Source organism: Octodon degus, unplaced genomic scaffold (assembly GCF_000260255.1).
Source record: "Octodon degus isolate 3935 unplaced genomic scaffold, OctDeg1.0 scaffold00006, whole genome shotgun sequence".
NCBI classification, from domain to species: domain Eukaryota; kingdom Metazoa; phylum Chordata; class Mammalia; order Rodentia; family Octodontidae; genus Octodon; species Octodon degus.
The window spans coordinates 25,706,435-25,718,823 of record NW_004524582.1 but is presented as its reverse complement, the minus strand read 5'-3'; the positions used below and the strand labels follow the sequence as shown (position 1 = coordinate 25,718,823).

At 39.5% G+C, this 12,389-nt stretch overlaps 1 pseudogene; it reads left to right on the top strand.

The window, feature by feature from the left end:
* Positions 1–4,374: 4,374 nt before the first annotated feature.
* On the top strand, positions 4,375–6,394 carry LOC101575877 (annotated as a pseudogene).
* The last annotated feature ends 5,995 nt before the right edge of the window (positions 6,395–12,389 follow it).

Sequence of the window (12,389 nt, the reverse complement as noted above, 5' to 3'; positions counted from 1 at the left end):
GTGCTGGGGGATTGAACCGCGGTCCCTGTGCTTTGCTAAGCTTGTTCTAAGTAGGTGCTAGACCACTGAGCCATCTCATCAGCCCCATAAAATTATTGCATTTACATGTTTCTATGCATTTCAATAAATGTAGATAACAAATGTGCTTCTCATATAACTATATTTTTCAAAACAATATTTTAATGTATTTGTATATTCTATATCCATTTTTAGAGATTTGTAATATAAAAATTTAGTTATAAAAATGTAGAAAAGTTTTTTCACTGATAAATAGAAAGTAGGGAGCTTTTCTCACTTTTTTCTTTCCTTTTTTTTTTTTTGTACCAGGGATAGAACTTTGTGCCTTACACCTGCCAGGCAGGTACGTATTCCACTGAGCTAGCTCCCCATCCCTGAACTCTTTTTCAAATGGATGGAAGAAAAGAGGTGAATGGAGGAACACTGAGCCTAGAGGCACTGAGTGTGTACAATTCTGATATGAGGTCTTGTTTCGTTAAGTAACTAAGTTGTTGACCTGGCAAAGCAAAGGGCTTGCGATTTGATCCCCACCACCACAGGCTGCATCATCCCCACCACCACAGGCTGCATCATCCCCACCACAAAAAAAAGACTCACCTACCAAGCTGTATTATGCGTCTCTTGAGTGAATTCTCCCCGATATTTATTACTGCTGTCACACACTTTATTCTCATGTGTGATCACGAGTTTTTATTAAGACTTAATTAACTTTGAATTAATTTAAGTAAAGTAAAATTGTCCTCCACGTTTTCTATGCAGTTATTCCTGTCTTTGCTCTCTTTGTTTATGTCCAGCTGTAGACCCATCTGGAATCTTCCTTCATTCCAGAAGAATGAAGACTTCCCTTTGGTAGCTCTTGCCTCTGCTGGTAAAACTATAGCCTATCACTGTCTAAAATATTTTTAATAGATTTTTACACATTAAAAATATCTTTTCTAGGGCCGGGGAGATGGCTCAGTGGAATAAGCGCTTCCCTGGCAAGCGCAAGGGCCTGAGTTCAATCCCCGGTTCAGAAAAAAAAAAATCTTCTCTAAATGTAGAAACCTAGGTTGAAATTTTTTTGTAGGATTTGGAAGACATTGCTTTAGTCTGGATTTCAGGAGTTCAAATAAGGAATGCACTGCCATCTGTATCACTCTTTGTCTACTTATAACTTGTAGACTTATTCATGATGGTTTTATGAGACTTATTTATCACTTTTATGCACTTATATTTCTTTACACACTGTATATTTTACACACTATCTTTCATGGTTCTTTGTTTGTGTATTAACACACAATTGGCTTCATTAAATCTTCTAAGAATTTTAGGATTCTAGTTGTGTCAAGTCAAACTTTTCCACTAATGTTTTTTTCCAATTTTAATTATTTATTTTTCTTTAGAACTCCAGATATATATTTAAAGTTTGCCCCATTTCAATACATCTTAAACTTGTTGATGCTTAGTTTTCTGAGTTTAATTTGCTCTTCGTCATTGATGTTTGCTATTGCTCTGACTTCCAGTTCATTTCGTTTTCATGTGCAGTATGTGCTCTGGTATTTTATTCAGTGTATTTTGTTTACTTCAACATTGTCATTTTTATTTCTAGAACTTTAATTTATACCGTTCCTATTTCTTTCATTCCTTTGTTTAGACTTTAAGACATGTAAAATACATTTATAGTAAGTATCTCTATGTTCTTGTCTTCTAATCATTGATTTATACCTGTGTCACATCTGTATTATCTTTACTGAGTTTTCTCCTCATTATGGTTTATATTTTCCTGGTTTGTGTATGTCTAACAATTTTTAAATAGATGCTAGATAATGTAATTTAACCTTGCTGAATGTTATTTATAGATTCTATTAATACATGCCATAATTGTATTCAAACATATTAATTTTGCTCAGAAATAGTTTGATCTTCCTTAATATTTGTGAAACATGGCCTTAAGAACTCTCTAGACTTATTTATCAACACAGAACAAAGACCTTTTACCCTAAAACTTTGCCAACCCAGGAGAATGGGCACCAGTTCTGATGGTTTGATCCTGTTATGTCTTTTTTTCCCCACTTCAAGTAGTTTTCTCACATACGTGTGCTTGTCTGACCAGCAGTCAAGGAGACACACGTTCATTTTCCTGGTGTTTGGCCTTACATAGCTGCTCTGTCTTTGTGAGTAATCCATGGTGTGAACTGCAGCTCCCTTTGCCCCCCCAGACTCAACTCCACCCCGCCTGTCACAACACAGCACAGCTCCCCAGGAATGAGCACCTCTGTGGGGCCTCCCCGGAGCACTCAGGACCACGGGAAGCACTGAACAGGGCAGAGCTCAGATCCTTCACTCCCAGCTTTCAGCCCCTTGTGGCTCATGTCCAGCCTGCTGAAACCCAAAGTTTAGGAAGTACATACCCACACATAACACTGAACAAGTACGGGGCACAGCGATAAGCCAGCATGGAAGGAAGTCACTCGAAAGAATTCCCCTTCCATACATTACTGACAATCAACTGCCTTAACATCCAGATGTTGGAGTATTCTGAGATATCCTGGAGGCCAATTACGTTCTAACAGTAACTGACCCTGCTGAGCACCAGAAGTTGGTTCGTAATGCTTGCAGTCACACCACTAATGGACTTGTTGAAAACAGAAGCTGGGGCAAATAGCGCAGCAGATTAAAGCACCTGCAAGCAGGCACACGGGCCAGGGTTCATAATCCGGCCCTGGCCCTGGGGCGTGCTGAGATAGCGACTGAAACTGGGCATGGTGGTGCATGTCTGTAATCCCAGTTCTTGGGAGGCAATAAACAGGAGAATCACTATGAGTCTGATCTAGTAGTGAGACCCTGAACACCCTGTAGACCCTTCCCTAAAATACAGACAAAAAAAAAAAAAAAAGAAAGAAAGAAAGAAAGAAAGAAAGAAAGAAGAAAACAGATGCTGTAACTTAAAAAATTGAGGATGTTACAGGGTGCTTGACCAACACCAAGCCTCCTAAACAGACTTCTGCAGGAACTCAGCTCCACCTTTGCTGCATCGCATGCTATTCATTCTTCCTTTATGAGATACTTTTTTCTTTAAAGTACTTATTTTACATACTATTTCTCTTTGTTTAAGCACAGACAACCAACAGCCAGAGGTTAATTGAACAGAAGAAAGTGGGGCAAGTGTTAAGTTTTATTAGATCTGTTCATGTCTATTATCATGATTTCTTCTTTGATCTACTCTTTGTAAGTCTTCAGTATAAACAACAAGAGGAACAGGTCTTTGAGTGAGGAACCAAATCTACACAGGGCACTAAATAAGATTTAGGGCTTTCATGGATTTTCTCTATGACATATTGGTTTACAGTGGTATTTTGGGATTGGGAAACTTGTTCTCAAAATAAAGTGAGCAGATTTCCAAAATTTTACAACAGTAAATATGTTCTATAACTTGAAGAATTTCATGATGTGGCCAGTGATGTAACAGTACTTTGTCTTAGAATGAAAGAGGTAAATTGGAGGGAAAAAAAGTCTTCCTGATCTTGCTTAGACAATATAAAAATCAGCCTAAAAATAGTGGAAAAGGTTAACAATCAGCTATTAGCAGCAAGAGTAACAACAACAATGTGTCTAGATCAATTTATGTTCTAAAAATCTGTATAAGCATAATACTTCATCAATACAAGAGATAAAATTATGATGAATACATATATCTTAAAATAATTTTTACATTAAAAGACACATTGCTATTAATACCTCTTAAAATATCACCGCTCACTTCAAAGGTCCTAACCTAATCATTCTTGTCACTTTCTGGAGCAGTCCTGGAAGTCATGTTTCATTAGTCATTTTCACTGTGCTCTGTAGTTGCCCCCATGTACTGTATTAATTCAAAACTTTTATCTTTCAGGCTCATTTTGCGTTTAGGGAAGACCAAATGTTGCCTGGCGTCAGATCTTATGACTAGCGTGCATGAAGCCGTAGCATCATGCTTTCATGAGACTGACTTCCTATTGTGTGGCCCTTAAACCCAGCACCCCCCACATGGTTACCTCACCTCCTGAAGACACTAATGAAAGAAAACATTCAGAATGCTTCAGAGAAAGTCAGTAATGATGAGATAATTGTGCTCAAAGTGAGGGGATTTAGGCAGGGGGATTAAAGGTACTCTGTCTTTTACTGTAATAATTTTTATTACATAAAAATTTAAATAGACTTAAATAGGCACCATAGATCTAAAGCACCTCTTAGGCGAGCTCAGAGACCACAGTTTGATCCCTGGCATCACATGCTGAGTGATGCCCCCAAGGTGGGCTGAGGTGGCCACCAAAATAAGTAAATAAATAAATAGGCACCATAGAGCACTTCTCCTTGAAGAGTCGGCCTGCAGCCAACATGTCCAGCAGAAACAACAACAAGGTGCCCTGCAACCTGCCACACTCACAGAATCTGATCAAGTGGGCCCACCAGCACAGGGAGGAGTTTCTCCAGCAGGATAGTCACTGCCAAACCAATGTAGCTCTTTCCAAGTTACCACCACGTTAACCCAGCTAAGAACTGGCAGAGCTGGTGGCGTTTATGGCACAGGTTGGGCACCGCTATCAAGACCATGCGAGTAACATTCCTCAAGGACTCAGAGATCTTCTTTCCTACCGTCACACATCATAGATCCAGATCTTCAAGTGACATTTTGCAAAGCTTTGATCTTGCTGGTAAGTAGGAATCTCATCAGTCCATCAAGGCTGCTGGAGCTGTTCTTTGAACTTCTTCGTTGCCATGATAAGCCTCCTCCGCTTTACACTCACATGTGGTGGCTTATACTAAGAATATAAGTGCACGACACAATAACAATAGAGTGAACATAGTAATACAGAATTCTACGCACACCATGCTGAGCGACAGCAATGCAACTGCAGCCAAGATGTCTTTGGATGTCATGACTGAACTCTACCAAAGGAACACCTCGCATGATGAGAAAACTGTCAGTGCTATCCCAACTGTGTGCTTCTCCAAGGTCACTAAGATACTGGTTGCAGCTCTGACATTTTTCCTTCGGAAAGACGAAGATGACAGAAAAGGTAGTAGCTCAGAATCTGAGTATGAAGGACCCAAAGCAACTGACTTACTTGTGCAATATGCTGCAGGTAAGAAGAGCTCCAAAACTAAGAAGCTGGAAAATGTAACCAAAGTGCTCAAGAAACAAAAGAAGAAGAAAAGCCCAAGGTGTTTAACTTTTTAGCTATTAACTTGACCCATGTCCCCCATGATTCTTCAGAAAAACTACTCAAAGAGAGGGTTGAAGTGAAGATGAAGCTTATGAGCCTTATCTCCAGATTGGTGGGAATCCAGGAGTGTTTTCTCTTCTACCCCTTTCTCCAAAGTTTTCTGTAACCCCATAAAAGAGAAATAACAAAGATCCTTCCGTTTTATGCACAAATATCTCGTCACCTTGTACTGCTGGAGATCATTCAATCGTTGCTCTTGACTGTGGCCAACAAATTGTGACTGACAGTAACTCTAGGGAGGTCGTCACAGTAGACATCAATGCTGTTAAGGAGATGACAGCTCCTTGTCTGCTAGCCATGACTGAGAATCTTCTCCAAAACCTGGCTCAGTACAAGAGGCACAAAGATAAGAATGTAATGGTCCCTGCTGGAACTTTGATCCAGCTCTTCTGGATGCTGAAGCCTCAGATATTGCAGAAGAAATTCAGGGGCAAACCTCCAGAAGCTTCTGTGGAAGCAACAGTATAAGACTGTGGTGAATTCAGTGCTAAGGTTTATATTCCAGGAGGAGAAGTTCTGGAATTAAGAAAGGAGAGGATGCTGAAGAAGGTGAACATGGGTGGAAAAGTCTCATTAAAGAGGATGAGGCTGATGGTGATGTACACCTCTCTTCTGAGCAGCAAGAGATCACCCAGAAACTGAGCAACATGGCCAAGGAGGAGCACAGGGCCAAGACCACAGCCATCAGCACCAGTTGGGTTGTGACTCAAGAAGACTTCCAGAAAATCTGTATGGCTCAAATGAAGAAAGAGCTTGCTGCTGCCCGAGGGAAGGCCCAAAAGAGGAACTATATTGAAATCAACAGTTATGAGGAGCATGAGCCGGGGCGGGGGGGGGGGACAGAATTATTATCTCTTCAGGACAATGAGTGTCTTCATAAAAAACCTAAGTGTGACAAGGACACATAACTAACAACTGCAGTAGCTGGAAAGACAGACGGAAAAGAATTTGGAGGAGTAAAATCTAAAGGAACCCATCTTCCAGATCCACAAATAAATAGAAGAAAAACACAGAATTTTATAATGATGCAATATAGGCAGAATGTTCAGTCTAAAACCAAGCGGTCCTTCTGAGAGAAGCAGCTGGCCCTACAAGATGCACTTTTGAAAAAGAGGAAAAGAATAAAGTAACTTCCAAGAAAGTTTTCCATTCCAAAGAAAATGCTAAATTTGTGGAGCTACTCTGAAAATATCAGTAAATTTGGGATATTCATTTATATTAAAAAGTCCCAAAAGCACCACTTTGCAAAAACCATAGCAAATTTGGTAGCAGTTTGGTGCTTTTGATTTAGGAAGGGTAAAGGTGGTAATCCTTGACATGTAAATAGGGGTACAAATTAATTTTTATTGTAATATCCAAGCCCTTTAACATTGAATGCCTCCTAATTGTCTGTGTAGTTATAAAACTGAATGAGTTATAACCCCTTCACTCAAGGTATTCACAGGAGGGGGGGTATACATGTGTGTTCACAGGGCAGTGCACAGAGTTCTCTGGTGGAAATAAGTCCCCCTGGAGTCCCTGTGGGAGCACTGAGGCCTTACAGACTACCTCTGCAAGAATGTGAATTAGCCAGTCTATTAAAACAGGATCACATTACAAGACTAAGAGGTTTTTCCTTGTAAATAGGCTTACCTGCTGAAAATAGGTCCCCACTGTACTGATTTTGCATAGATTATTTAGCTTCTTTAATTCAAGTTACTTCAGTATTTTTTTCAATGCTATGTAAATGCTTTTTGGGTAAGCTTTCATTTCTCAAATTGCATTAGGCATAAACAGTAATTTTGAAATGTCTTTAGTTCTTCATTGAGCTCTCTACATTTTTTATTGGTCTCTTCAGCCTCCCTTCACTCTGCAAAACATTTTTTACCCATTGTTTACTTAGTCTTCAATAAAAGATTTCTGAAGTCCAAAAATTCAAATAAGAATAAATAAATAGGCACCATATCTTTCAATCATTCCACACATATACAGTTTAATCTCCAGTAAACTATAAAATCATTATTATTTTCATATATATTTGAAGAACAACATTATGAGTAGGTTCCATAAAACACATGGAGCTCCTTCTATTACCGAGCACAAAGTGACCAAGTCTTTTTCAACAAAGAACTTTGTGTGGCTTAGTGTCTTCATTAGCAAAAAGCATGACACATAATTCAAAATTGCAGCCTGTTTTACACATAATATACTACAGAGATATAATTTAATAGGAGTTGGTCTCATGTTAATGATGAAAATCATTGTTTTTCTAAATTTTATAATTTAGGACTGGTCAAATAGCTCAAAGGATTAGAGCACCTGCTTAGGCATGCACAGTGGCTGGGGCTCAATCTCCAACCTACTGGGCAAGCCCTGCCCCAGGGGGGCGCTGAGACTGCAATTGATACTGGGTGTGGTGGCGCATGCCTGTAATCCCAGTTCTTCGGGAGGCTGAAAACAGGTGGATCACTAGGAGTCCAAACTACATAGTGAGACCTAGTACACCCTGTACACCCTGCAGAACCTTACTGAAATACAAAAAAAAAAAAAAAATGATTTAAAAGATAATGTAAATTTATGTAATTGCTTTACCTTTCCTGTAAAATAATAATCATTATGCTCAATGTCAACTTCCATCTTATGAGCCTAGTTTCAAGCAAGCAAAAACATTCAACAGAAGTAAAAATATGGAATTAAAAGACAGGTGAGATCTGGCAACGAATACCTATTCTACCATATAATCAAGAAAGACAATATTTCTTTCTGATTTGTGTTACAGACTTTAGCTGCTTCCTTTCCTTAAAAGGATAATAAAATAAAATCAACATTTATTGGGGCTGGAGAGATGGCTCAGTAGAATAAGCACTTCCCTGGCAAGTGCAAGAGTCTGAGTTCAATCCCCGGTTCCGCCAAAAAATAAAACAAAACAAACAAAAAAAAAAAAATCAACATTTATTAAGTACTTTTATAAACCAAACTTCATTTTAAGTTCTTGGTTTGTCTTATGCCATTTAATATGTATATGCATTTATAAAACTTGATACTATTTTGCAAGTGAAATCCATAATGTTCACTGAACTAAGATCCTTGATTTAGGATTTGAAAAATAACATTATATTCCAACAAGCACGTGTAAATATAACATTTCATGTGTATTCCTACAATAGCAGCAATGACTATAAAAATATAACATGATATTGCATATTATTGTCATATCTGTACATTGACATGCTAGACATTCCATCTGCTATAAATATTTGAGATCTGCTTGTATGAATAACCCAGAGACCATGAGACTTGTGCAGAACATTAGTCAGATACGTTTTGAGATCATCTTTGAGATTAAAAAAAATATTATATAATATAATTTTAAGATTCTTCCAACAAGGAATATTGGACACAATAATATGCTAAGTGAAGTTCACCTCATGATTTGAAAAGTCTTGGTATATTTCATTAAACTGGTTTTATTTTATTTGTTTTGTTTGACTTTGTTTTGAGACAGGCTCGCTGTAGTTCATACTACCTTGGACTCATTATGTAGCCTAGGCTGGTCGTAAACCCAGGGTGATCCTGCTGCCCTACCCTCATGAGTTCTGGGATTACCAGTGTGCACTCAATCCCCCTTATTCAATTATTTTGTATGAATTTAGACAAGAGCCACAGGACTAATAAGAGGAGTAATTTATATATAAGATGGAAAATCACAAAAGCTTTTGTTTGGAAAGCGCAAACAAGAGCTGACAGTGAAGGTTGGTCTGGAAGGAGAACTGAGATGTGTCATGTGGAGCAGAAGAAATTATCTTGCTCATTAGCCTAGTTTCATGGCCTGGACTGGCATGTTTAGATATACATCTATGTGTCCCAGAATGAAAGGGCACAGTAAAAATTCTGCATAATGTGTGACAAGAGGGTTCCAGCAAACATTACAGGTACTTGAAGAGTTTTAGTAAAAATATGAATCTGAATAATGTAAATTGCATTTAGAGACAACACTGATTTTTTGTGATATGTCTCAAAACTATTGTGAAAAAATAAAATTAAGTTTTAATGTGAGATAAATTGTTTTATCTGGGAGGCCACCAGCCCCTGTTTTCCACTGATAGCCAGCCTTCACAGAGTATCTTTGCTTCAGATGGGTTTGGCTGTTGCATCTCCCAGTGTCAAGACACTTTTGTGTGTTTTACTTCCAAAATGTCTGAGTTGCATGAGAGCAGAAGCCATGCTTTATTCATTGACTTCTGAAAGCCTAGCAGTGTCTCCTGCAGAGATAGGAATTCAGTCTATGTTGCAGGAATATTTCCAAGTTTGCACGTTGTAATGTGCACTGAATAGCTGCAACATTGGCCATCAGGGGAGCCTTCTGTGACTGGGAGCTAAAATGTTCCCCCAAATTTTCATGTATAGGAAGGTGAGAGGATCCTCAGAGCTGCTCCCCTGAGCTGGATATTCAGTCACTGATGGCTTAGTAGCTGAATGCACTGTTGAGAGTTGGGTCTGCATGCAGGCAAGTCACTGAAGCTGTCCTGGAAGGGGAAGCTCTTGCCCCGGCTCTTCCTTTTGCTCTCTGCCTTCTGGCTGCTATGGGTTGGGCATCGTTCCTCTGTCATGACTACTGGCCATGCCATTTCTGATTTGGACTCAGCCAACCATGGACTGAAACAGTGCAGAGATGGAAACTCTCCTCACTTAAGTTTTGGATGTTGGGTATTTGGCTAGAACATTGAGAAAGTTGTTGTAGCTCAAAACTCAGATGACAATGAGCCAAGTCCAAAAGTTAAAAGAAGCGCTTTATTTTAGCTGGTACCCAGCGGCAACACCTGGCACAAAGTGCCTAAGTGCGCTCTGAGCTTTGACAAGGGTCAGTATTTAAGCTTGAAAACCACAAAAACAGGGAGGGGGTGGGGAGGAAGAAGTGTCATTAGTTCATGGGGAACAGATATCACAGGGTGAGGAATTGGGAGGAATAGTTCATTGAGATATGGTTTGGAGAACAGATATCATAAGACTTGAGTCACAGGGGTGAGGAATTGGAGGAATTGGGAGGAGTCGGCACATACAGAACAGGAACTCGGCGAGGTTAGAAGGGCAACAAAATGGAGTCAATTTTGACAACGTACAACAAAAGTGACCACTTTTTTGTACCAGAGTGAGGACAATACAGTGATTACACCTAACCGTGGGGTTCAAAAGAACTTTGGAACCAGTTTGTGAAGGAAGTTCAAAAATTTTGAAGATATGAGTTTCTGAAGCCAAAAATATTGGGAAGAGAGCTCGATACGTGTTATTTGTCAAAGCTCAGATGTCTGGAAAGCTGGTAGAAATGTGGATATTAAAGACCAGGTTCAAGAGATTACAGTTGGGAACAGGAGTCTATAGGGATTTGGGCGAGAGGCTGCTTGTGTTACGCACTAACAGAAAATTTTTCTTCACTTTGTCTATGTCCTAAAACTTTGCAGCAGATTAGGATAAAGAGCTGAGTACTACCTGGTCTGGAGGAGGGAATTTCAAAGCAGCCCACACTAAGACTTTGGCAGGCGCACTGCCAAGTGCTTTTCACCAGATCTGTGGCAGCATCAGGAATAAAAGGCAAAGCTGAATAATTTTGAAAGTTCACCATTTCATTAGAAAGAAGGGCCTGCAAGGTTGGTGGCATAGGAACAGTGGCTGCTGAAAAGAGTAGCACTAAAAGTGTAGCAAAATGCATTGCATCTGGACAATAGAAAATACATTAAGGTATCTCAGAAATCAACAGGACTCCAGCCATCACAGGCTTAGTGATACAAAAGTATAAAAGCTAGTGTAGAGAAGTGAAAGGTGGTTCTCTGTGCTTGAGAACATACAACTAAGAAATTGCTTCTCCAGGATGCTGTTCACAGTGCTCACCAGGCTCTTAGAGGCCTCTGCAGCCATGATTGAAGGGACATGCCGGGCTGCTCCATCTGGTGGCTGACCTTGGGAAAAGCCAATTGGTGCTGAAGTTTCAGGCATGCAGAATGCAGGAGTCGCGCGGTTACAGAACATTCCACACAGAACTGAACGTGAGACCTGGGAAAACAGGAAGCATGCCTCCAGGAGAGCGGAATGTGAGGCTGTAAAATCCAATGGTTCAGCACAATAATTTGTGATTTTCGTTTTCTGTTGCTGAGGTTCCTGTCATGGTCTGTGAGGGAAAGAATTTTTATTTACTTAATGCCTAAGTCACATATAATTAGAATCATTGAAAGATGCTGATAACTTTTAATATCAAATTTAGTTCTGGAATCAAAATACATATTTTTATCTCTAAGCACAAGGAGTTTACAGTAAATGCTAAAATGATGTAAAGCAGATGGGAAGAGAAATTTAGTAAGTGTCCATATGGAACCACGCGGAGTACCTGGAACGAGTTTTCACTTTACTTGAGATTGTCTTTTAATACACCTGGGCACTTCATATGTTGCCGTATTTCTAAAGTAATTCTAGTGCTTAGGAATATCTTTAAAATAAAAGTAATTCTATTGATTGAACTTTGGAGGCTGTGTATTAGCCACATTCCCCAGCTGTAACAAAATACCTGACACTGGCAAGCTAATGGAGGAGAGATTTATGCTGCCTTACACTTCCATCTCATTGTAGGCTGGCTCCCTCCAAAATTATTGTGTCCATGCCTCCAGGAGTGATGTGTGCTGCTCTATTATTCACTTGAAGGAGATACATTATTATCTCAGCATTTTAGAATTTGACATAAAAACTAGTCTCTATTTCTGTTTTATCACAAAATGATACATCATGACCTTTCTGAACATGAAAGTCAATGTTTACATGCAATTTTCCAAAACTGTGAGTCTTTCAGTCCCCCTTATTATTTAGCAGGCCCATGATTTCTCAGGCCAGAACAAATGCTGCCTCAGCCTGCATGGTGGGCTTGATGGCCATGTGAGAAAGTGGCTAAATCCTCAAGGAGGTCGGTGCTGCTTCCATTTGCAGATAGCTCAGCATTGTCTTTAAGGACCTGAAAAGTGATAGCTGTTCAAAGGAAGAAGAAGGAAAATTCTCCCAGACCAGAGGGTTCAAGACAATATTACACTTCATTTTCTTTCACTCAAGGTGTCAGAGGTGCCTGCTTTGGGTCTCACTCTGTCCCTGAAATTGTTCTGTCAGATT